Source organism: Gopherus flavomarginatus, chromosome 4 (genome assembly GCF_025201925.1).
Source record: "Gopherus flavomarginatus isolate rGopFla2 chromosome 4, rGopFla2.mat.asm, whole genome shotgun sequence".
Classification (NCBI taxonomy): Eukaryota; Metazoa; Chordata; order Testudines; family Testudinidae; genus Gopherus; species Gopherus flavomarginatus.
The window spans coordinates 88,041,328-88,063,745 of record NC_066620.1 but is presented as its reverse complement, the minus strand read 5'-3'; the positions used below and the strand labels follow the sequence as shown (position 1 = coordinate 88,063,745).

Below are 22,418 nucleotides of genomic sequence, written 5' to 3'. Positions count from 1 at the left end.
GCTGACAGTCCCTGTCAGAGATCACGGAAGCTGACTTTAAATAAAGACAGCACTGCATTGCTGTTCACCTTGCCCGTAAAACGAGCACTGGTTAGAGAGACACGCAAGCTGGAGAAACTAAATAAGAAACCTGCTAGTGGATGATTTCGAATGGGCAAAGTGTGTGAGGGAAAATGATTTAGTAGGTCAGTAACAAGAGAATTCAGCGCTGGAGTTTAGCCACAGATCAGGTAGGCATACAGGTTGAATTGTTGCTATGATGAAGATGGTTACCAGCCGTTCTGTACCATCTGCCGGGGATGACTGGGAGTCATTCCCATTTTTACCCAGGCACTCCTGGCCGACCTCAGCGAGGCCAGCCAGGAGCACTCACTGGCTAATGATGAAGACGGACGGATATCAGTCATATTGTACCGTCTGCCATGCAAGACAAATTCCTTCCCCTTTGCTTGTAATGTGCTAGGTAACTTTGCTGCTGCTGAAACGCTTTTCTGAGCCTCTCTGAGACAAGATAAAGTGATGGTGGGGGGAAAAGAAGAAATAAAACCTCTCCCTCTTCTTGTATCTATTTTAGATTGAAAATTCTTCAAGGGTTGTCTTCGTGTGTATTGTACAACACAGAACCCAGGGGTAATACTCCATGAAATGTACCAATTGCATTTTCCAAGGAACAAGATTAGTTATTGCAGTTAAATGGAAATTTACTGGGGGTCTCCACAGAGCTTTAGTCTAGTATTATTGCCTTTATTATGTTGCAGAGGAATAACGTTGCACTGAAGGCTGCATTTGGAAATATGTGGATTATCTTTGGTGGACCATTTATTTTTTAAAGTATAAAGCCCCATGAAATGGCCCTCCTTAGCTATTCTGGAGCCCCTGATGCTAAACATGGGATTATGTATAAGGATAGGTGAGCCAAGTCATTAGGATTGCTAAATAAGCCATAATTGCTTCTCTAGCCAAGACATGAGGTTTGCAGCTAATAGCTCAGTTCAGTCTTCTTGTAGAGGTTGTAGTGTTTGCAAAACTATAATTAATGCAATCTGTAGAAATAAAAACATATTCATTAACTGTGTTTTTAAATGAGTGCTTGAATAAACAAAGGGCAGCATACCCCTTTTTAGGCAGTGAAGTGTTTGGGTAAAGGATATTCAGTTTGAAGGTTTGCAAAGGGAGATTATTCTATTTTTATCTTAGACTTTCAGACAATGAATGTTTTTATAAGATAGTAAATTTTACACAGTGATATTTTCAGGGACTTGGAGGTGTTGCTCATACCTGAAATTCTTCGAAAGGTGTCTTGTCTCCCTATCTAATTTATTGAAAATTATTTGTAGATTAGCAACTGCTAACTGAAACCACAAAGCTCACTCCACTTTTGCAAGCACAGAACACATGATATCAAGTGGAGTACCATAACACCACTTGGAAAGACTGATTTTTAAACTGCCCTCTCATGGTGAGAGGATTTTTGGGGAAAAAAGTTTTTTTCTTTTCTTATAAACATTTTAAATGATTGTGAAGTAGAAAGATGACCAATCTTAGTCATTCCATGTAACAGCAACTTCTATTATATAACATCTTTCATCCCAAAGGATCCTAAAGCATTTTACCACTAGATATATATACACTGCCAGTGAAATTCAGCCATTTCTGGGGAGATGGATGATAGCTCTACTGAAGTGGAGGAAGTGAAAGTTTCGCCAAGGAGACTGGGGTAAACCACTGTCTTATGAGAATGTAATGTGTCATATAAGGCAAATATAACTTTGGTTTCACCTGAAAGACCTCCCTCTCCCAAATAAACTGTATGGCACTCAATTTATATACCTTGGAAGGATGAAAAGCTAAGTCAATTCTGAAGGAATTTGAACTTGTGTTTCCAGAGGGGTATTGAAGTTTGAAACTTGATGGTTAGGTTTGATCTACATTGGGCTTCTCACTGGTGGCAACCTGCTCTGGTTTAGCTGCAACAGTGCTAACTCCTGGAGGAAGTGAACCTAAGCCAGTTCTTCACAGCACTCCCTGTGGATGTGCTCTCACAGAGCTGGCCACCAAACAGGTCGCTGTTTACATTAGAAACCTTTAATCCATAAAGTAGGTAATAAACGCCTGGCTGCACATAGTCTGCAAACAGAAAATGTTAATCTTGTAAAAATTTCCCATAAAAATAAACCTTGGGTCTTCAGTTTTGGTACCACATAGGGGGTGTGTGTGTGTTATTCCTACAAAATATTTGGAGACATTCCTTATTAAAATGGAAAGTGAAATATCACAGCAACAGGTAGCTCAATCCTAAATCATTCTGTATTCTTCCTTACAGTCATTTGACTTGTAGTTCACAGAGTGTATCAATATGATAGTTAGGGTATGGCTATACTTGCAGTTGTACAGCGCTGGGAGTTACAGCTGTCTTCGTACAGCTGCATAGGGAAAGCGCTGCAGTGTGGCCACACTGACAGCTACCAGTGCTGCAGTGTGGCCACATTTGCCGCACTGTTGGGAGTGGCTGAACAGGCATTCTGGGATACCTCCGAATAACTTTGGAGGCTAATTTACAGTGCTTTTGGTGGCCACACTGGCGGAGCAGCGCTGCATCACCAGCACTGCAATCGTTATACCCCAGGCAGAGCAGGAGTACAGCCAGCGCTGCAGCCAGGGAGATGGAGCGCTGTATGTGCCTTGCAAGTGTGGACAATGAGTAAGTTGCAGCGCTGTAAACCCACCACCAGCGCTGCAACTCTCCAGTGTAGCCAAGCCCTTAGTTATTTTTCTCCAGTTATGTGCTCTTCACTCCTTATTTCTTAATACATTAGGGACATTGACTTCCCTGAGATACTGATACAAAGACATGCATTTTCATCTCTAGCACTTCTCAGAAATGTCAATAAATGTTGTGTGTGAACTGAACCTGGGATATTTGGGCCAATACATGTGTGTGAAGGGAAGTGGTGGACCGGCATGAAGGGAAGTGGGTTTTGTTTTTTTTTTTACTCGCTGCATCATTCTACAATGCTAGGTTATTTTCCTCTGCATTTAGGGCACCCATCTCTTTTCCATGTGGCAAATGAAAGCTGCCCACCAACATCACGGCTGGGGGAGTAACTAACAGAGGCCAACATTTTCAAAAGTGGCCACAGATTATAGGTATGTAACTTGACACACCATTGTCCTGAGTTTCACAAGAGCTGAGTACCTACAATTCAGATTGAACTCAGCAGGAACTGAGTGCACTCAGCACTTCTGATAATTAAGCCTCAGGTGTTTTAGGCAAAAATCAGAGCATGTAGAATCAGTGGCCAGTTTTAAAAATGTGGCTCCATGGATCAGAAAATTCACTCTCTCTTATTTAACAGCTTTAAGGCTCTAGATTTAAAAGAGAATTTGACAGTGTCGAGGGTCAGTTTTTATGTTTGGATCTGACAAAATAGGAATTCTGGGTTTTTTGTTTTAACTTATTTCCCTGGTAGCCCCAGAAGCAGAGCAAATATTGCTTTCAAACAAGAGTCTATTGTCTGCTTCCATTTAATTAGGAATACATTCTTCAATTAAAATTCCCTTGGGGGAAATAAAAAGCCCAGGGCTTAAATTAAATGGAAAAAATGATTTTGCAAAACTTGAAGTTTCACAAAACCCCAAAGGGAAAAGTTCTAAAGGTTTCACACAACTCATAACTCCAGTGGGTTCCCCAGTCCCTGGTAACCAACCTCATTTGTGGCTCCAGTGCTGAGCCACGGCTGGCCTCTAGTCATTGTGTAACTATGTGGCTTTCGAATGCCTTGACACTAGCAGCCAAACTGATTTCTGATGTGCACAGGAGTCAAAGACCACCACTGCATCCAAAGTTATAATCTGGTCCTTAAAATTATTTCAATCTTGCAGAGCTCTTGGCCTGTTCTCGTTCTAAGACTGCCTGTGCCAAGGTTTCTCCTGAACTTATCTCCTGTGAAACATCACGTTGCAGTGCCAGCTGAGTATGAATAAGGGGTGGGGGGGAATATCTATCCTATTAAAAAACTGTCAACTACTAGCTGAGCCACTGGGCTGGGGGGAGATTTTTATGAACAAACTTTGGAAGCAGAACACTTTTCTTTTTGGGAAGCTGGGGTGGGAGCTATTTCATAAGTACACTATTTTAGGGGACATCTAGATAAGAAACTGTTCAATGTGGAGGGGTTGTAACCAATTTAGCTCCTTCTCCCTCTGTCAAACACCACTATACAAAGTCCTTACCTTCTAAAAAGAACTAAACTTTGTTCTGGAAACACTTCTATGGAATGACAGATGGGATTCTGCAACTCTTGCAGTACATTACTAGAATATTTTCATGGTATATTACTTTTGTTATGGCATATAATATTTATTTAGCTTCACAAATCTCCTATCTATACCTATATCTATCTCCTTACTGAAATATATTGGTAGATGAGAGAACAGAACTAGGCTGGCATGATTCCAGTAAGGGCAGTCACATATTATGGATCTAGGTACTTTTGCGTTGAAATACAAAGCTTAAATGTACACTCCATCTTTCTCTAGTTTAAGTAGCACTTAAATTACTGCAAGGATCCTGAACTGAAAACACAGGGCATCTTTAATGCTATGTTTTTAGAACTATCAGTTCAGCTTCTATCTTAACTGGACTTATGTGTGTCTGTGTATTAATAGGATGCAAGTGTTTCTTATTTGAAAATATTTGCATTGTTCCTAATGTACCACAAATATTTAATTTTATGCCCAAAAGACATGCAGAATCATGTTTGTCTTTCAATTGAATATCAATTTTAGAGCCTACCAGAAAAGAAAATTCTTGTTTGTATCTGGAGAAATCTCTTACTGAAATGTACACCTCGGCCTGTCAAAAGTTTCTTTCATCAGATGCTGAATATTTCGAGGAACAATTGTTTTCTTTTTCTCCCTAGGCACATGCTTCGTGAGTATTCAATAGCATTTAATGCCCTGGATAGGTTCCACGACACTCACCAATATAAGATGGACCACTAAGGTAGTTGAACAGAGGGAAGCTAAACACAATCAAAGCTTTCCAAGTTAGGGACTCATTTGGATGGCGCCTACAAAACCCAAACATTTGGAAAAAAGTTACTTTAATTGTGACTCAAAACCAAAACCATAAATAAAACTGTAAGTGGCTCCAGATCCTAACAGCATTGTTAGAGCAAATGGGCATTGATGCAACAAAGGGTACATCAGTTCCAAAAATAAAACACTCTCAACAATGCTTCCCTACAATAAACTTTCAAGACACTTCTCACTGTAAAAAAACCAACAACAGGGTTATTATTAAAAAGGTCAGAGGAACTTTAGATTGTGTTAGAAGTCATTTTTATGCACGCAGCCAACAAACACAGTCCCATTTAATGTGAAGTGAAAAATGTAGATGTCAGGTTGACTGCATACTAGGAATGTTTTAAAACTGAAGGGGGCGGTTTACAGGGAAAAAAAACATACATAGAAAGATACATTTATGAAAGGCCCTCCAGTCCATTTTGCTGCTTCCTTTCATTCCCTGTCCTGAGAGGTAGTCAAAAGGAGTCATAGCACTAGTGTGTTCTTTTTAACTGTGGGCAAACCTCCAAAGCTTTGGAGGTTTCGTTCATTTTGGAGGAACATCCAAAAATGTAGATACTTATCCAAAGCTTATCTGAACCTCACTGGTTTGGAAATCAGTCTAGAAACCTCTTCAGGCTCTCGCTTGTTCAGGAGTTTGTTAGTGTTTCCAGTATTTTGGCCAGGCCAGAGTTACCACAAGAGCAGCTGTTTTCATGATATTTTGGTACTTCACCTTTCTGTCATGCTCAAGATCAGGAAGTGGAGAGGGGCCTGAAAATTAATAACCAACCTAGGGAGTCAAGAGAACTATTTTAGATTGCAAATGAAGGTTTGAGTTTGGTTCAGGAGTATCGATTTTTATCTGAACTGCTTCATATGTTCTTGATAGAGCTGTGTGGAGGGTGGAAATTGTGTTTCACGAAGGATCTAGGGATTTCAGAATCTGGTTTTGTTATGATTAGGAACAAAAACTGAAAGTTTGGACATTCTCTGCATAGGAAAACTCTGCAAAATTTGTTTGTCAATCAAAGCCTTTCATTTTGATTTAGACTTTTTGATTTTATTTTATAATATATAAAATAAAAATGTTTTGAAATGACAGTTTCAAAACTAAAAACATTTTAGACTATCATGTCAGAATAGGATTTGCAATATTGTGAGAATTTTTCTTTTTTTAAGGGGAGAGGACACAAAATGAAATTCTGTCAATATTAACCCAATTTTGAAAAATGTTTACACAACAGAATATCATATTCTAATAGAATTTGGTTCCATCAAAGTTTATCTGACTAGCTCTATTTCCTGACCGGCACCCACCCCTTTAATTTCACTTGCAGGACTGAAAGCACCTTCTACATACTGACAGTGATTATTGTTTCGAAAAAAGAAAAAGTTTAGGAAAAGCTTGCAATCTGTTATATGCTGACATTACATGACATAATAAGTACTAAAGACAAGGAAAGATGACTGAAAATACAGCAAAAATTTAGAAATATTTGTGCAGATTACAGATCAGCAAACAATCCTAGTTGGTTACAAGGGCAATAATGGCTGAAATGGGGGCAAATTCTCAATGTAGCCAAGGCCAGAGGGGCCACGTCTAGGAAGAGAGGCTAGTGGAATCTCCATACCCATTAATTCCTTGGCCTTACTGTCAAGGTTATCCATTAACCATGTCAATTGATACGGCATTTTGTGTGATGTGGCCAGCTACTCACTTGGTATGGTCTGAGTTTCCTGACATCACAGCCCCAAAGAAGAATAGGTAACACAGCACCACTCATTGGCACAGAATCACTAGAGTAAGATTCTTAGTGCCATGGGTGAAATTAGCAGCCTGAAATTTGAATCAGCATTTAGAGAATAGATATTTTTTTGCAAACCGTAAACTTAAGTAAATAAACTGACTTAAGACAATTTTTTTTTTAATTTTCAATTTTAGTTTTCAGAGATGATGAGTTGGTATTTTATCAGCTGATGAAGATTCAACACAGTAGAAACGGCATCACAGAATCATTGTTAGGGCCACAAGAAACATAAGAACAGCCAAACTGGGTCAGACCAAAGGTCCATCTATCCCAGTATCCTTTCTGCCAACAATAGCCAATGTCAGGTACTTCAGAGGGAATGAACAGAACAGTCAGTCATCAAGTGATCTATCCCGTGTTGTCCATTCCTAGCATCTGGCAAACAGAGGCTAGTGACACATCCCTGTCCATCCTGGCTAATAGCCATTGATGGACCTATTCTCCATGAATGTATCTAGTTCTTTTTTGGACCTGCTTATAGTCTTGGTCTTTACAGCATCCTCTGGCAAGAAAAACATTGACTAACATATCAGAGGTAGCCATCTTAGTCTGTATTCACAAAAACAACAAGGAGTCTGGTGGCACCTTAAAGACTAACAGATTTATTTGGGCATAAGCTGGAGCACCCATGAGGAAAAACTAGTGGGTGCTCTGCACCCACTGGCAACCAAGTTCCCCTCCCCCCCCACCCAACCTCCTCCTCCCCCCCCCACTGAGCGCACTGCGTCCCCGCTCCTCTGCCTATCTCCCAGCGCTTCCTGCCTGGTTGCTGCCAAACAGCTGTTTGTCAGCATTAGCGGGTTCTAGTAGGGAAGGAGAAGAGTGGGAACATGGCACGCTCAGGGGAGGAGGCGGGGAAGAGTTGGGGCTGCGGCAGGGATCTGGGAAAGGAGTTTAAATAGGGACAGGGAGGGGGCGGAGTTGGGGCAGGGACTTTGGTGAAGGAGTTGGAATGGGAGCGGGGCCTCATGGAAGGAGTGGAGTGGGGATGGGGCTGGAGGTAGAGAGGGAGTTGAGCACCCAGGGGAAAGCAGAGAAGTTGGCACCTATGTCCATAGGCACAGCCGCCCACAGCTTCCAGTGGCCACGGTTCTCCATTCCCAACCAATAGGAGCTGTGGGAAGCAGTGGCCAGCATGTCCCTGCCGAGATGGACTAGTGAATCAAAAGCAGAGTAGCAGGGTGCAGCACAAAAGACAACTGCATCTTGATGTGAGGTGTGTGTGTCACTTGAGGAGTTTCTTTATTTTCTACTCCTATCTAGGAGGGAGTAAAGGAGATGGGGTGTGGGGGTTAGGCTTAGAAGTTATTCTGGGGGAGGAGGAGAGACGGGCAACACCTTTTTGGATTCACAACCCATTTGACCGTAATCCACATCTGTAAAGAGAAGTGAATTTACCCAGTGCACATGTACCGAACTGTCTCAGCATGGGGAAGGTGCATGTAACCAATGTAAGGTGAGCTGTATTTTCTGAATACTGGATGTAAATGTTCGGTTGCCTACATACCAGAAATGCTTTGAGATTGGAATTAAAGTTCCAACACAGGGAATTTCAAAAGTAGAATCTTTTTTAAAGTAAAGCCATTGTAATAGGTTTCATACAGACAGAACTATGGTTTATTTGCTTTTCTCATTTCCTACTGTTATATGAATACATCTATTCTCCTTTTTGAGATTTGGAAGTGAATTTAGTGCTTTTGAAAGGAAAAAAAAAAAGACAGTGCTAAAGCCAGGCATGGCTAAAGAAGATACACTGGAAAGCTTTGCTAGACAGCTCCAACAGCGGACTTAAATCCTCCTCAACAGCAGTCCTGCTATCCAAGTCTCAGATGACACTTGGAGACTGCCAGATACACTTAGTTGAGTAATTTTTACTTAAAATGCACAAAAAACTAAAATCTTGAGAGCAAAAGGGAAAAAACACATTTGTTTCGGGAAACCAAATAGGAATAAGACAGTGCCTTCTCAAGTGTAGGGTTAGTGCATTAATCTACATGGGGCCAGATTCCAAACACATTCACACCAGTGGCCACTACAATTCCAAAGTAACTCCAGTATATCTGGTTTATGGTCTCTGCAGGGTTCTAGTTAATGAAATACTGCCCTGATGGACACACTGTGTTGCCCCAATGGTGCTGCATAGTCTTGGTCCAGACAGAATGTGCCTATTACATGTGCTGAGATTATATGAGACTAATTATACTGATCGTTTTTTTAAAAGTCAATTTATCAAATGTTTAGATGAACATTAGCCAGTCAGTTATCATTACAGTACATATACTATAATACACATTATAAAAAACTACCCTTAAAGTATGCATAGGGATTAAAAACACAGAGGACTGTGATTGGAACATACATGCGTATGTGTCATGTTATGTATCTCTGCTATGTTTGATAGGATTTCATTTTGGAGGTAGATGTCAAAGACCTCAGAGACTCAGGATAAAATCCTCTCTGTATAGCCAGGTGGTATCACTCATCTAGTATCCTAAAGGGCAGGCAGGTCACACACATCTTCCTTTGAGGCCAACATCTATGGCACTTCATGAATCAGCCACTGGAGGGAACCCAAGAACAACATTGATCAGTTCAGTCATCTGTGTTGGGGCGGAGGGTGACAGTGTCAAAATTCCTCTCTCCACCATGCAATAGGAGTGCCAGAGACACACCTCACTGGGAACCTCAGTGCCCAGTACTTGCAGCTCCACTTATCATCAAGTGGGACACACGAAAGACAGTATCAAAGGAATCTTAAAAATGTGAGATTTCTCTCTTTAAATAGAAGATCTTCTTTAACTTTAGTGCCACGATTCTCCGGAACATGAACCATTTACAGTAATAAGAATGAGCTAACAGCAGGCTAGTGTGGCACAGAGGAGAATTATGGGCTAAACTGAGAGCTGTCCCTTATACTGTGCTACATTTTGAGGTGTTCAACCTATTGAAAAGGCATGTGGGTGGCTCATAAAATGTTTATTGCATATATCGATTGGCGTTCATTTTGAAGCATTTACTTACAGGACTTTTAGTGAGTGTGGTAAGAGAAAAAGAGAACTTATTTTCCACACTGCATTTAATAGGATTATGTTTCAAGCAGCATTATCTCGGGAAGGCAGGTTTCAAGCATGTCAAAACATTTTAGGGATTTCAGCCTGAGTGGATTTAGTTGCAAATCTGAACTTTGCACAGGAGAGTTTATCTTTCCATTGCTTTTCCAAAGAGGCGTCATAAATTACATTTCTGGAAGAAACAAAGCTTTTTGAAAGAGGAGTTCATCTGGTAAATTCTTCCTCTGTTTAAGTTCCCTTTCCTTGTCATGTCATGCACTACACAGACAGTGACATAAGCAGATGCTGAAGGACTCTCCAAGCAATGTCTGTGTCATTACCTGATGATAGAACTTCATAACACAATTATAGGTCAACATACAAGCACTGACAGTGCTATTTCCTTCAAAAGAGGAAAGGCAAAACGTAATGAGCGCAGTTCTCCATCATCCTGCACCTTGTCCAGTCATTTACACCAGTGTCAAATGGGTGTAAACCACTTCCACCAGTCTGATGTGATAGTATTTTACACCCACTAGGCACTGGAACTCCTGGTGCAGGGCGACAGAGAATCAGATCAGGTCCTTAACACTAGATAGCAGAAGCAGAATTGATACCAAGGTGAAATAGTTTGAACCATCCTATTATGGATTGGTTTGTGTGTCCCTATGGCTTGGGACAGACCCACAGAGGCAGCACTGTGGAATTAGAACTGGGGCTCCCAAATTGGTACAATGAATGGAGAGAGTGTGCCAAAAAATCAGCAGACAAATCAAAAGCAATACACTCATTTTATTTTCAACAATAAATTAATGCAAATCCCAATCCTTATTGGTGATACCCTCCTGTCCTGGACAATGAGGAATTTACAAGAATCCAAGTGAAGGAATGACCAGCATTGTGGTCCCTTTTTGCCAATGAGGAATGCCATTCCAGACTCTACCGTGTCACCAACCTCCTGCCAATGATTGATTTCCTCCCTGCTCAAAGCAATAGATTTGTTTTTTTTGGCCAAGCCTGTTAGCCACTTCACTTTAAGCCTTGAATACAGAATATGAGGTTACTTTGCTCATTTCGCAGCCATCACTGGTATTTTTATTTCCTGTGATGAAGTTTTGAATATGTTACTGATGGTGAACTTGATTATACCATATGATAAAGAATTTATTGATGAATTACAGATAGCTGAACTAAATCTAGCCCGAGTCCCTACTAATGGTAAATCTACCTGGACTGGTAGGTTCAACAGCTCAAACAGCCTGTAGCCTCTAATCCACTGCTGGTCTGTAGCAGGCAAGTGCAGATGAGGTCTAGCCCAGGAGTAGACAGTGGGATCCACTGATCTACTTCCTCTTCTAGGCAGCTTTTGTTATTGGGGCTTCTACAGAGTCCTCGCCAGATTTTAAGGTTGCCATCCATAGAAAAACCTCCAGGGCATGAGGAGACAGGCAGAGAGGAGTGCAAATTGCTCACAGTGGTAATTTGCCTCCAAAACATTGGTTACAGAGTACTTACATAGTGTCTTCCATAGCCAAAGTTGTCTCCTCAAGCCAGAAATTACACCTGCAGCACCAAGTGAAGATGTACTCTGAAAGACCCTTCCAAACCAGCTAGTTGATTTTTTTTCTGAGAGATTCAGCCCTGTTCAGAGGGGTTAGCAAAAGGCCTGGACACGGATTAAGTCACATTTCTGGGCTAAGTGGGACATCAGTTTTGCATAAACCTTGAGCTGGCTCCTCTGCACAGGGGCAGATTTCACCCTTGTGTGTTTTTCCAACTTCTGAGAGCTTGATTTCTCAACCTAATCATTACATGGATGTGATCTGTCCGATCTCTGAGCGAAGTCAAGTATTATTAAAAAGCATATCCCCTTGTTCATATAAGGAGCCACTGGCTCCAAAATAACATCTGCTATCCTTTGTCATCTAATAGCATGTATCCTCTCCAGGACAATGATTCCTAATTTAGGTTTGAACATACTGTGCATATATTTCACCTCTACTTTCCTGTGCAAAGTTTTATGCCTCAGTTTGCTTTTCAAGAATGATGGACGGAAAACCCAAGAAAGGCTCAGAGGTTCAGTTCAGCAAAACTCAAGAATTTAAGATTTTTTTGGGAGAAGTTCATCCAAATTATGTGAAACATTTTGGTATAAGAATCTCATAATAGTTTTGATTTGACAGGATTTTGAAAGCATCCAGGTTTTAGCCACATTGGAAATACTGCAAGGGCTGTTGTATTTGGTAGCTGATAAATTTGCAGAGGTATCTGAAATTTAAAAGACTGCCCAATCTCACCCCTCCAAGCAAACAAAAACTCAGATCAGGTTAACTTCCCGATTAGGTTAAGATTAAACATTTAGTTCTTATTACATTAGCCTGCTTGTCCACCATCCTACATTTCCACTGAGTGGAATACAGTACATTGTTTTAATGTCTGGGACAATGCAATGTATGATACCATGAGTCACACTGTAGGAATAGCCAAAAGTTAGAGAGTTTGCCTGACTGCAAAATATATCATCTCTTGAAAGCTAGTTTGTCTCTTTAATACCTAGGGGGTGAGGAAGCTCCAAAGTGAGGTTTGTTTTACAACTGTGGCAGGAAAGAACATTTATTTAATACAAGCAAGAAGCAATTAAAAGCTTTCATTAAAATTAGATGGGTACAAATAAGTCTAACCACAGGTAAAAACTCATTACTTTCATTAGGCTGCAGTTAAATCAGTGTCATGCAAATGCTAGGTTCAGTCCCCCCGAGGGAAACTTTGTATAAGACAGAGGGACATACATGGAAGAAGAGCATGTTTGATGGATGGAAAACCTGAGTGAAATGTCAAGTCATCAGAGTTTAAGAGGTCATAGTTCATATTCCATAGCTAGTCTCTGGCATGCAGGATGTGTTCTCAGGAAGACCCCTGAAGCAGTGTTAGGCAGAGGGAAAGCAGGTGTGCTACTCCAATCATGTTTGAGAAAGGTAGTGCTAAGCTAATATTTACTTCCCTGCTTGGCCTTTCTTCTGAACTGCTTCATGATTTTTAAAGCTATTAGCATTTTTTAAACCTTTTTTTTTTGCCAGTGATATTGCAATTTATTGTAGCTCCCTGTAGAAGTTTTTGCAGATGAAGAAGGGTAACCAGTTATTTAATCTTTTTTCAGTACTTTGTAATTATAATGTGGCCTGAAGATCTCATATATAAACACATGCACACACTATTCTGTATTCTCAGCTTGGATATTGTTCAAGACCTGCTGGTGTTTTGTGCCATGCATCTGAATGCTGCTTAGCAAGCAGCTATGTCTAAAGTAGGAATTCTCTAACAGTCCTTTAATGGGAAGTGGGCTTTGGCAGAGAAATTACAGATGGAGATACTTGAGTTTGAGGAAGTGCTGTAGATTTTGCAGCATTGCAATGAAAATTGTTTGAGTTCCTCCCTTTTGTTTAGAATGGACTCAGCAAAACTTTTATATTAAAGCCTGTGTTCCTTGTGTACCCCAAATGCCCATGGAGGTCAATGAGAGTTTGGTGTGTGCAAGCCCTGCACAATCAGTCCCCTTAAATGCAACCAACTAACCATATACTTCTGGACTATGGAAGCTGTCCATTTGGGAAGTAACTGACATCTGAAAGCAGATAAACTTGTGAGATGATTTAGTTCCTTCCTCAGCTGTAACGCTGCAAAGATATTAGAATCTATAATTCAAATTGGCCTTGATATGAGAATTGTTCAAATGGACTGAGAATTTGCTGAATCAAAAGATTGTAAGCAAAGGCTAATGGAAACACTTCTGATTTGGGGGTGGGAGGTAAGTCCTGGGGTGATGAACTGAAAAAGCATAATCATTACATTTTCAGGGTATTACTAAGCTGGTGTATTCCAAATACTAGTGAGAAGAGAGAGAACAATTTTAGAAGGGAGTTTGAACGTATGAGATATGGGAAGGGGAAAAATAAAAATAAGTTAAACATGGAGATACTCCTGAGTAAGTCATCAGAGGAGAAATATCCAAAGAGACATTTAGTTGGAGGGAGACACCTGGAAAGTGGTAATGCTGAAAGAAAGACTCAGAAATGATAATGGACAGCAATTTTGATATGCACTTCCAATAATATGAGCTGGGGAAGAAAAATCCAGAGCAAACGTGGGCTATTTAGGCAGTGGTGTCAGGTAACAGACCTGGGAGGTGATAGCCCTTCTAGTATTATCTACATGCACTGATAAGACTGAACGTGGCATAATGCAGTCCATTTTGGTCACCTCTTTACTAGAAAGATATTGACAAGCGAAAGAGAATTGAAAAAGGAGAGCACAGAAATGATTAAGCATATGGAAGGGTTGACTTTTGATGAATGAGTAAAACAACTAAATATGTGTAACCTGTTTAAACAACTCACAGCTAAACAAAGACATTTGTGATAATGAAAGAAAAATAGTTTCTCTCAGAGGCCTAATTTCTAGCACTGACAAGATCTTTAGCAGTCTCTGTGAGTTATGTAAAATATAGTTGGTGGGTCTGCTCACACTCATTTTCTGGAATAAAAATAGAAACCTGCTATCAGCCTCCTGTACTTATATATCTGGGAGACAATATTAGTCAACAACAAAATGCTAGTCTGGCATGTCCTGTATAGAAGGAATCAGACTCCTTCGCCTCGCTCTGTAGACTGGCATTAATATCCTGAAATTATTGATGTCCAATGATATACACTTTGACTCATTCTTATATCATGTTAATATTTATCATGCAGTTGTAAACAAATGAAAGGAAATTGAATTGGTTTTCTATTGAATTGATAGACAAACTCCGGTCTGATGAAATGACACTTGATATCCATCTTTCCTTCTACAATACAAATGCAGCTTATTCTATTGTTGGCCAGCTGGTAAACTGAGGGTCCAGATCCCACTTCCATTAAAACCATGACTTCTAAGGTGCCCAGCCCAACTTTCAATGAAGATCCCATTGTTGACCCCAACAGCAATGGTAGAGTCTCTTTTAGGTCATGGCTATGCCTGAATTTGAGTGTGCAAGGCAATGTGTGTGCTTCAGAGTACACCATATACCCCAAATATTGTGACATATGAGGTTGGTAGCTTGAGACAGAACAAGGAATGCTCACCTCCCAGGTAGAGATCTTCAAAGGTAAAGAAGCTGTGAAAAGAGGAGAGGAACCAGGGCCTATGGAAGGGGAAAAAAAAAGTTGCAGCCAGCCACCCCAAAACTTTGGAAGAAAGCAATCCAGGTCTTATTTTTTCCAAAGCAGCCTGCTTATCCCCAAATAAAATGAACTAATTTTTATAGAGCTTTCTTCCTAAAGTCAAACTATTACAAGTTCTTTATATTATATCAAAACTATATTAATTCCCCTAACATAAAACTAGTTAACTTAAAGCTAAGGTTGCACAATGGTATTACATATCAATGCAATAACTAAAAAATATCAAGGAAATCACCACTTAAAGCATCATGAACACTCAAGCAACAACTGTTCTCCCAAAACTCCATTATGCCCAAACACACTCAAGACTCCTTAGTTCCACAACAAACTCAATTTTCGAACCCACTTACAACCAGCTCAGATGCACCCATCCATTTCATGGCAATCCCGCCCAAATGCATATCCTGAAATCCAGTCTGACCTAAATTAAGATATTGGGCCAGATTCTCATCGGAAGTCCTTTGAATTCAATGGAGCGATGCCAATTTATACCAGCTGAGAATCCACTCTGTGGACTAAAGGCATTGATGTATGTGTAATAATCAGAATTAAAGTGTTGTATCTCCCACAGCTTGCTTTCCCCCTGCAACTGTACAATGCACTGAAATAGCTAACAGTACATTATTTAATCTAGCAATGTAAATGTTTCTCAGGTCAATTTACTTGACACTATAATTGGTGGAAACATTAAACAGAATAAGGGAAGAGTCTGTTACTCCAAAGGTGACTCATTTTGTACTTGAAGCTGCACCTCCATGAGAGCTGTGGCCTTTCCTCTCACAGATATTGCTAGTAGGGTGACCAGATGGTCTAATTTTATAGGGACAGTCCTGATTTTTGGGTCTTTTTCTTATATAGGCTCCTACTACCCTCCACCCCCATCCCGATTTTTCACATTTGCTCTCTGGTCACCCTAATTACTTGGCCTGACAGTTGCTTTGCCTCTCTCAAACAGCTGTACAGCATATGCTGTATTTCTGAAAGACATTAATTTTTTGCACGGCTTGCATGTCAAAGGTGAACCCTTGCACTGTTGCCTGTACATCTTCCAGCTACAGTAGAACTGTGCCATGTGAATCCATTTAACTGCTTTACTGAAACAGAGCTTTTCAAATGTGCTGTCACTTGAATCAAACAGAGGCAGGTGTAGACTGGCTGAGAATCAAGATGTTATCTCTCCCCCTGCTCACCACCTAATAAAATTTAAATCTAGTAATTTGTAATCCTTATGATCATATACAGTCATCATTCAAAGCCATTAGGGAGTGTCCTGCCCCTGCCTCTCTGTGGCTATGGAAGCTGCCTGCTGGCAGCAGATCCAATGTAGGTCCACTGTGCAAAGTAGGTGCTGAATTTGGGGGAGTGCACATGCTCTGTGGACACAGAGCTCAGCACCGCCAGGTCCTCCTGAATGTCCAAATACAGAGGATGAGTTAGCATAGGGCCAGAGCCAGCCCTGTGAGAGATGGGTCTGGGTCCAGAGGACCTTTTGCTAACGGACCCTCCAGTTCTTCCCTTTCCCACTTCCGTAGATCCTGCTATCCTTACCGCCTGCTCCATGCAGGGGGTACACTGGGGCCGTGGAGGCTACTGAGGCTGCAGTAATGGTCAAAGCAGCTCTGTAACTATGTTAGGAACTGCATGCATGTCAACAACAGTTCATACTAATAAAAAAGGATAGATCTACATGATTCTGACCCCTCACTAGAATATCATCAATGACTACTACCAGAACATTTCTGTCCCCCTACACAGGCCTAAAGCCCACTAATGGAACTGAAACAAATCCATGGTATTGCAAGAGCTGCTTCACTACCTAGTTTTGAATTACTTCTATTCAGCAGGAAGTCAGAGGAAATGGACTTGATTCTGAGGATGCTCCTCTTGCTTAAGATAATTGTTTGCCAAAAGGTCCTTGAGACCTTTACCTGATGTCCAGTGAGACAAAGCCACAGACATCTGCCATGGAATGGGATGAGCAGAGAGAGAGAGAGAGAGGAGTCATTCTAGGTGTCAAAAATACATACATACCTACTTGAAGGATCAAAGAAATTCATAAGAAAAACATGTTTTAATTAAAATCATATACAAGATATCCATCTACCCTGGAGCTCTTTGGGGAAAAAAAGTTCACCTCTTGTTCAAATCCTGTACATGCATGATATACTTCCATTGTTGTTTTAAATTAATACTCTACTTTCCTGGATAAGAGGTTTTTTATTGTCCAGGGTTTAAGCATAATTGTATCAACAACATAACAAATGGAATTTCTACCAACCAAACTGATTTAGCTGGACAGCTAAATGTTTTCTTTAATGATAATTACATAAAACTACAGCTAATCAGAAACCAGATGATCATAAATGCATTGTGAACATTTTTTGAAACAGAAAACAGTAGACAAGCTGAGCACATAAAGAGAAGTTCACTAGCTAAATCAATAATGGTATAGTATTGCATATCTGTTGATTTATAGCACCAGCATCTTCCAACTAAAGGTCAAAGCCTGGTTCCTTTTTCTAAGTGCAAACAAGCTTTAAACAGGGAACAAAATTTGGACAATTTTTTATAAGCATTATTGTCATGAAAAATGTGTCAAAATGGTCTTTTTTGAAATACGAAAAAAATCATTTGAAAATTTCCCCATCAGTTTTGAAATCTGCTGAAATAAGTAAGTCCATAATGTTGCTATTCTTCAAAAAAACCCAAAATTATGTACATTGTACAGTACTCTATAAAGTACAATCACTAAGGGTTTGTTTTAGGGTTAATCGTGAAAGTGGGGATTTTTTTTTAGTTTCAATTCAACCAGCTTTGTTATTTTTCATGTTTAAAGTAACAAATGGACATATAGGCTACTTGTAGTTGTGTGTGTGGTTTTGTGGTATGTCAATTACTGCAACTACATAGTTGTTAACATACTTAGAAAAGTTTCATGAACTCCCTAGTTTTGTGAACCTTTTTAGCTCAAAAAGTACTCCCAGAAATCTGCAAAACCATCTTGTATCAGTAGCAAACCAGAACTCACTGCCAGCATGGATAACGTTGCCTTTGCTTTTTCCTCAATTATTCTTCTTTACCTTCAGAGTATTCATCCACAGTTTGATTCATGCTACCACTCTGGTTTGGGATAAAATGAAGATAAGAAGTTTCTCTTCCTCTGATAATGGATTTAGCAGATGGCATAGACTTTTCTTTAAAAGCTAGTACATTGAGATCATCCATACATGCACTTCAGTAGCCTCCATTACTGAGATTTGGGGCCAGTTTTTCAAATCTCTGTGCAGTGCGAGCGCCACTCAGAAGGTACATTCAGCTGATGTGTAGGTAAAATCCCACTGTTGTGCATGTAATCTAGAGGACTGTGAATAAGCAGGACTTTGTGCAGGCAGTTACCCGTCTTACATGTGCAGATGAATATTAGTGTGCATAGTTGTGGGAATTTGCCCAGACTTCAGGTGTACATAGTATTTGCATGGCTCTGCCATTGTGCAGAGTTTGAAAAGTCTGGCCCTTGATATTATTTGTTAATATTATTTTGGTGATCTAAAAAGCACACCTTATGCTTGTTAATCATGGTATATAACATGATTATAGGATAAGACATTGGTACTTTACTCTTCACCCTATCCTCTATTCTTTACTTATTTCCTTGGTTGCAGTTCAAGTTATATAGTGTAGGATTATTGTGCACTCTGCATCCATTGGCTGAAAAGAGTGAAATAAGGTTTTATTAACCTAGTGTAGATAAGATGCTGGTGGCCACTGGCACACCAGTGTTCTAGCTACTGGTGTCCACACCAGCTTTGAGCAGGGTTAGGCAACATAGTGGCTAAACTGCCAGCAGACTGCCTGCTTTAATATTCTTGCCCTTGCTACTGTCAGTGAAGCTGCACCAAAATCATCCATAGTGTAACACCAATGGTTTTAGTAGCTTTACACCAGAGATGAATTTGGTCCAAGATATCATTGTTAGACAAAGCTACACAGCGTGGACCAGATCCTCAGCTGCACTAAAAAGTGGAGGTGGGGGAAGAAAGCCACCTTTACTTTCTCCTGAGTCTTGGGATAACAGGGGTCAAAATCGCCCCGGCATATTTCAGAACATCCCAAGGACTTCTCTAAATTATTCCAGATGGAGGATTCCTAAAGATACTTGTCTCCTGGGTGAAGACTGACTTGAGTGCCCCTGCCTGTGACACCGCCCCCCAATAAATGCTTCCCCTGCCACACCCGCAGAACACAGTCCTTTATGAAGAGCAGTGCTAACCTGTCAGTCTGGTTCTGCCTGCTCCCCACAACCTTTGGGGTGCCATGTGACCACAAAGGACTAGGGAGAGAGCAGTCACTGCACTCTCTGCAGCACAAAGACCGCAATTCTACCTGCACAAAAAGATTGATTCTGTGGGAAGACCAATCCTAAGCTTTTTACCAATAGTCTAAACTATAGATAAATAGCACAATTGGGAAAATCCACTCATGTAAAATAAAATCTTTCCCTTCCACTTTCACCCCTGCAAGCATTTCTCCCAAACTTGATAGAATCTCTTTTGACATTTTAAAAGCTTCAGTTAACTTGTAAACATTATTTCTTATTTTTATACCTCTCTGCACTTCCAGGTTCAGGTCTGGACTAGCAGTAGAAATGCTGAAATGTCATTAGAGAGGCTGTCCTGCTCCAAGTTTACAGGCCCAACATATATTATATTATATGTGTGTGTGTGTGTGTAGTTTGGATAAGATGTGGTAATCATGTAGATGTTTGTGTTCTTAAAGAAATGAAACCTCTGAACTTAGTGGACCACAAGCTAAATATGAGTCAACAGTGTGATACTGTTGCACAAAAGCAAACGTGATTCTGGGATGCATTAACAGGTGTGTTGTAAACAAGACACAAGAAGTCATTCTTCCGTTCTACTCTGCGCTGGTTAGGCCTCAGCTGGAGTATTGTGTCCAGTTCTGGGCACCGCATTTCAAGAAAGATGTGGAGAAATTGGAGAGGGTCCAGAGAAGAGCAACAAGAATGATTAAAGGTCTTGAGAACATGACCTATGAAGGAAGGCTGAAAGAATTGGGTTTATTTAGTTTGGAAAAGAGAAGACTGAGAGGGGACATGATAGCAGTTTTCAGGTATCTAAAAGGGTGTCATTAGGAGGAGGGAGAAAACTTGTTCACCTTAGCCTGTAATGATAGAACAAGAAGCAATGGGCTTAAACTGCAGCAAGGGAGATTTAGGTTGGACATTAGGAGAAAGTTCCTAACTGTCAGGGTGGTTAAACACTGGAATAAATTGCCTAGGAAGGCTGTGGAATCTCCATCTCTGGAGATATTTAAGAGTAGGTTAGATAAATGTTTATCAGGGATGGTCTAGACAATATTTGGTCCTGCCATGAGGGCAGGGGACTGGACTTGATGACCTCTCGAGGTCCCTTCCAGTCCTAGAGTCTATGAATCTATGAACTTCTTCCCCTATCACTAATACGAAGGATGTTTCACTGAATTCTCATCCCATTCTAGCCCCCAGAATCATTTTGGGGGCTAGTGGCTACACTTTATGGAATTAGATTCTCCACTGCTTTGTACCTTGAGTAGTCATTTATACCAGTGCAAAGACACTCGCTGACACCACTACCCCAAGCAGAGTTTTGAGCCTAGAAAGAAAGATGGGCCAGGGAGTACGTGAAGGCCACAGTGGCTTCACTTTTGATTTTCCACGGAAGGTGTTCAGATACTGTGGTGATGGGCATCAGTATTAACCCCTAAGATATCAACTTTGTACACACTTTATAAAACTGCAAGGGACAACACAGCATGCAGGGTAATGGAGAATCTAGACTTATTTTTATATCATATTTAATTCTGGGTGATCTGAATGTGCTTTATTATTCATTTCATTACTGAGTGAGGACACTTTGCTCAGAGTTGTAATGCATACAAAAGGACACAATGCCAAACTTAATGAGCTCAACATCAAACAAAGATAAAACAATTCATATAAATGTTCTGCAAGCACTTTAAAAATAAATCTGTATTGTGTGCATATAAAACCTGTTGAGCAGTGTTTCTCAACCTTTTTGTGCTGGCGACCCCCTTTGGACTAAAAAAAATTGTGACCTCCCCCCAAAATTGCAACCCATTACCTTAAGCTTGGGATACAGGGCTTCAGCCCCCCCCAGTTTGGAAGACAGGGCTCTGCACTTCAGCCCTCTTTGGGGCGTGGGGTTGAAACATGTACATTAGCTTTACAGGGGCCCCTGTGGTAAGGAGTCCCAGACAATTGCCCTGCTTCCTACCCCCTAACGCCAGCCCTTCTTGTGATCTCTCAAACCTCTCCTGCGACCACCCCTCCCGGAGGTTGCGACCTCCAGGTTGAGAAACAAACACTGCTGTATAGGAATCACCGATTCACTGCTGGAATTCATCCACATCTGGGATAGAAGGCTATAGCCATTTGTTGAGAGTAGTTAATTGCACGCTCCAGCCTAATCAACCTCTGTAGCTAAAAAGCACTTGTCTTTGAGGGACCCTGCATCCCAACGAACATATTTCTAAGGTATCTATCACTGTACTGTTGAAACCATCTTGATATGCAAGACCACACCCCACGTGCTAGCTAGCATTCAAACAAGGCTCACCCTTCCACAGTTTTATCTGACATCAGCAGTGACCTATGGCAGGAAATGAATAGCTACTCTCCTCTTTTTGCAAACTGCCCATTGGCTCCAGACCCCGCTTTCCAGTTCACATGAACGGTCAAAGGCAATAGAGTCTTATAAATGCCTGGTTGGTTGACATAATCAGAGAAGTTGCAGGCAGGAAGTGACCTTGTATATGTTTTATCTTATATGTGTGATGTGTAGTGGTGGCATGGGCAGGATAGATAGTCTGTGCACTGTGTGTAATGTTTCAAAAAGCCTAGGGCCAGCCTTATCAGCAGTGCTACAGAGAAGCTTTTCAAACATGTAAATGAAGACAAAAATGGCAGAACACACATAAATACAACTTCCAAAAAAAATTGCTTTGAAAATTTCTTCCTGTGATTGCCTGAGGGACAAATGTCCAAGATCTTGAAAGTCCTCCCCAGGAGTATTCAGAGGACCGCAAACCCCTCCAGGGATGTCTAAACTTGCAGACTCACTGAAATATTGAATTTCATACTTCACAGCTGCACTAGTGAAATAAAGTATTCTTGCCAGCTCTGTCTTTTGTGAGACAACAAGATGATTTATCAAGACCACTTCCTCCACCACCAAAAAAAAAGAAAATAAAAA

General features: G+C 40.7%; 1 protein-coding gene across 1 annotated transcript in view; it reads left to right on the top strand.

The window, feature by feature from the left end:
* Positions 1-22,418, top strand: part of SMOC2 (SPARC related modular calcium binding 2) — a 176,847-nt gene that overhangs the window by 1,012 nt on the left and 153,417 nt on the right. The window lies entirely within an intron of this gene.